This window comes from Gorilla gorilla, chromosome 10 (genome assembly GCF_029281585.2).
Source record: "Gorilla gorilla gorilla isolate KB3781 chromosome 10, NHGRI_mGorGor1-v2.1_pri, whole genome shotgun sequence".
NCBI classification, from domain to species: domain Eukaryota; kingdom Metazoa; phylum Chordata; class Mammalia; order Primates; family Hominidae; genus Gorilla; species Gorilla gorilla.
The window spans coordinates 28,385,210-28,389,959 of NC_073234.2; the positions used below are offsets into that span (position 1 = coordinate 28,385,210).

The 4,750-nt window shown below is 49.6% G+C and overlaps 1 pseudogene; it reads left to right on the forward strand.

Moving 5' to 3' along the window:
• Positions 1–359: 359 nt before the first annotated feature.
• Positions 360–1,693, forward strand: LOC101153308 (5-hydroxytryptamine receptor 7-like; annotated as a pseudogene).
• The last annotated feature ends 3,057 nt before the right edge of the window (positions 1,694–4,750 follow it).

Genomic DNA, 4,750 nt, shown 5'->3' on the forward strand with positions numbered 1-4,750 from the left:
CCTCCATTGCTCCGAGCCGCGCGGCTGCTGCGGGCTGTGGAGCCGCCGGCCGAGCCCCGCCGGAGCGCCCGCGAGCCCGGGCGTCCCGGGCGTCCGTCGGGGTCCGAGGTCCCTCCCTCAGGGAGTCCCCTCTTGGCAGCGCTCTCGCGTTTCACGCAGCGGCCGGGGATCTGGGACAGGCGGGGCTCCGAGGCCGATCCTGGCGCTGCCCAGCGGCCGGTGCAGGCCTCAAGCTGGGCCGGGCGGAGGGGAACCGGCGAGTTGAAGCCCCGGGGCCGAAAGCCGGAGCCTGTGGCGGCCGCGGGGGTGGGGAGGGGGGTGGGGCGGCTTCTTGGGCAGCGCCACACGGCGGCGCGGTGATGGATGTTAACAGCAGCGGCCACCCGGACCTCTACGGGCGCCTCTGCTCTTTTCTCCTGCCAGAGGTGGGGGCAGGATGCCCGACCTGAGCCCCGACGGTGGCGCCGAACCGGTCGCGGTCTCCGGGACGCCGCATCTGCTGAGCGGGGCCCCCGAGGTGACGGCCAGCCCGGCGCTCACCTGGGACGCAACCCCGGGCAATGCCTCCGGCCGCGGGGAGCAAATCAAGAAAGGGCCGAGAAAGTTGTGGTCGGCTCTGTCCTGACGCTCATCTCTCTGCTGACGATCGCGGGCAACTGCCTTGTGGTATCTCCGTGTGCTTCGTCAAGAAGCTCCGCCAGCCCTCCAACTACCTGATCGTGTCCATGGCGCTGGCCAACCTCTCGGTGGCCATGGCGGTCATGCCCTTCATCAGTGTCACCGACCTCATCGGGGGCAAGTGGATCTTTGGACACTTTTTCTGCAACGTCTTCTTCTCCATGAATGTCATGTGCTGCACGGCCTGGATCTTGACCTTGTACGTGATCAGCATCGACAGGTACCTTGGGATCACGAGGCCTCTCACGTACCCTATGAGGCAGAAGGGGAAATGCATGACGAAGATGATTCTTTCTGTCTGCCTTCTTTCCGCCTTTGTCATTTTACCTACCATTTTTGGTCGGGCTTAGAATGTAAACGATGATAAGGTGTGCTTGGTCAGTCAAGACTTTGGCTACACGATTTACTCCACCGCAGTGGCATCCTAATCCCCATGTGCGTCATTCTTTTCATGTACTAACAGATTTACAAGGCCGCCAGGAAAAGCGCGGCCTAACACAGGTTACCCGGCTTCCCTCGAGTGGAGCCAGACAGCAGTAGTCACCCTGAATGGCACAGTGAAGTTCCAGGAGGTGGAAGAGTGTGCAAACCTTTCGAGACTCCTCAAGCATGAAAGGAAAAAATATCTCCATCTTTAAGCGGAAACAGAAAGCAGCGACTACCCTGGGGATCATCGTCTGGGCCTCCGCCATGTGCTGGCCGCTCTTTTTCCTCCTGACAGCCAGACCCTTCTGTCTATGGCACTGCCTGCAGCTGCATCCCACTGTGGGTGGAGAGGATATTTCCATGGCTGGGCTATGCAAACTCTCTCATTAACCCTTTTATATATGCCTTCTTCAACTGGGACCTGAGGACCACCTATCGCAGCCGGCTCCAGTGCCAGTACCAGAATATCAACCAGACACTCTCAGCTGCAGGCATGCATGAAGCCCTGAAGCTTGCTGAGAGGCCAGAGAGACCTGAGTTTGTCCTACAAAACTCTGACTACTGTAGAAAAAAAAGTCATGATTCATGACTGAAAGAGGGATAATGGAGATGAAATAAACAAGGCAAAATAGAGGTGGAAACAGAAGAAAGTCATTTGCCAAGACTGCAGAATGGAATGCAGCTTCTGTCCTTTCTTAGGATGGCTAAAACGTGACAAACAGCATGACCTGATGTACAACATATCTTATGAGGGAGATGGTGACCTCTCCTTTTTTCTGTGGATCAGTGTTACTGTGTGTTCTCAGTTTAAGATAGCAGATCATCTCAGCAGTAAGCACACTGACAGAATTGAGTTCCAGAAAGGAAGCAGTTTCAGGTTCTTAGCACATGTCCAAATCCATGCAAGTGGGAGAAAGTTCCAATGCACACTTTCCATGCTTCCGAGTCTAGGTCTCGTGGTGAATATTCAGCAATCATTCATGAGACAGAATGTATTTTGTTGCATGACAGAAGGGTTTACCAAGCAAACTGTGGTAAGCATAGTATTGAATATGTTGCACGTCCATGTTAGAAAACAGAGCCCAGTCATCAGCTAATACAAATGATTTCCCAGAGCAGTGTTTGTTTCAAGCTTCTGTCAAATAGTTTGGCTTTTCTGCAGGGTCCCTGTAACTTCCCCACAAATGTACTTCTTTGTTAATTCACTTATTGTTATGGTGTGGCTCAGGAACAGGTCTCAGGAAGGAGAGCAGCATACAACCTGAACAAAGCTTTTTCTTGTGCTCTGAAGGGTCCTGAGACGTGAGGGGGATGCCTTCCATGAGGATTTTTATCTCAGTGAAGTGCGAATGGTACCCAACTGTATTGTTGTTAACATGATTATTGGCATGTTTTTGACTCTTATTTTTCACAAGGGTGCAGTGGGGTCACGGACCATCCCATGGGATGGTCCATAACTGTATGTTATATGGAAATAGTGTGGGAATAATGGGTTTTCCATGAAAGGTTGTGATGCTTCTGGAGATGGGGGCATTAACGTGCTCATTCTTGTTGAGCAGCATTGTGTTAAACCAAATTGTGTGAAGCGGAGGTCACCTGGACCACTCCTGGGAAATGCTCCAGAACACCAGTCTGTTCCTTCTAGAAATTTGTTCTCTGTATTTATTTTTATTTTTTATTTTGAGGCAGTGTCTCACCCATCCTGTCTCCCAGGCTGGAGTGCAGTGGTGCGGTCTCGGCTCACTGCAACCTCCATCTCCTGGGTTTAAGCAATTCTCCTGCCTCTGCCTCCCAAGTAGCTGAGATTACAGGCACCTGCCACCACAGCTGGCTAATTTTCGTATTTTTAGTAGAGAAGGAGTTTCACCATGTTGGCCAGGCTGGTCTCAAACTCCTGATCTCAGTTGATCCACCTGCCTTGGACTCCCAAAGTGCTGAGATTACAGGTGTGAGCCACTGTGCCCAGCCTGTTCTCTATCTTAAATCAACTGTGTGCCAAAGCAGTTCTGTCCCCTGACTCCCACCCCTACCCACCAAAATATGGTAGACATGAAGGGAAGGTAAGGGAACAGAAAAGGTCTCCTTGCAGATATATATATTTTAAACGAACGGTGTAATAAGTATGAGCTAAGGAGACAGAAAGACAGTAGATGAGAAAAGAAGAGTACCTATACCTACAAGGGGCAAAATGAATGCAATCCTTCATTTGATAAGAGAGAACTGAAAGAGAATATTATTTTTCTACAATAAAGCAAGCTGTCCTCTCAGGATAAAGTGGAATTTCGACATGGATTATGGACTTCTTCCAACTCCCATTGACATTGCTTCTTACCACACATGGGGAAGGGCTGCCTTTCCTGAAAGGGGAAGAAGGCACTGTCCTTTCAGACAAAGTTTGTACAAATTCCTGAACTGCAGATTTGCTAATGTGACCGCGTATACTTATAGTCATAATTTAAGTGATTATTTATGGTCAGATACATATTGTTAAACTTGAAAATGTTTTATTACATTACATCAAATAAAGTCTATTTGTAGCTGAAAAAATTAAAAATAATAAAAAGGAGGAAACTGAGGCTTAAAACAATTAATAACTTTCCCAGGCAACAACTAATGTGCGGCTTGGTGAGGATTTGAACTCATGTCTGTGGTGTCAGCGTCCATAATGCTTTGTACTCTGTCACCCTGGCTTTTCCGACCTGTATCTACATCTACATATGGCACTGCTTTCCAAATACTTTCTGAATGTCCAGCTTCCCCCTTGGACTCACTCCTTGAAACTGACTTCTCTGAAAGTGTCCCTCAAACCCTGTGTCCATGAACACTGTGTGGTTCTGTCTGAACTCTCTTGTCATCTCATTTGTTCTAATATTCTGCCTACTTGAGGATTCTTTCTCTTTTCTTTTTTTTGATACAGGATCTCACTCTGTTGCCCAGGCTGGAGTGCAGTGGCATGATCTTGGCTCACTGCAGCTTCGAACTCCCTGGCTCAAGTGCTCATCCCACCTTAGCCTCCCGAGTAGCTGGGACTGCAGGTGCACACCTAATTTTTCTATTTTTTGTAGAGACAAGGTTTCTCCATGTTGCCCAGGCTGGTCTCAAACTCCTGGGCTCAAGCAATTCATCCAACTTGGCCTGTTGAAGTGCTGGGATTACAGGTGTGAGCCACTTTGCCCAGCCTATTTTTCTTTTTTTGAGAGAGGATCTTGCTCTGTCACCCAGGCTGGGGAGCAGTGGTGCGATCGTGGCTCACTGCAGCCTAGAACTCCTGGGCTCAAGTGATCCTGCCACCTCAGCCTCCTGACTACCTGGGACTACAGGTGTGCACCACTACTGCCAGTGAATTTTTAATACATTTTTGCAGAGAAGGGAATCTCACTATGTTACCCATGCTGGTCTCAAACTCCTGCCTCAATTGATCCTCCTCCATCCGCCTCCCAAAGTGGTTAAATTAAGCCAACCTGCCTGGACTTTATGAGGATTCTTTATGCATGTTTTACCCATTGGTTGCATTGTCATTTGAAATTGTTAACCTAATTGTCAGACTAATTTGTGGCAGCTGCCCTAAACCAGAGCTGAGGGATTGCCTGCTGTGCTTTCATCCTGAGCAAGGGGAAGTTGAGCCGGAGCCAGGTAGTGGCAATCA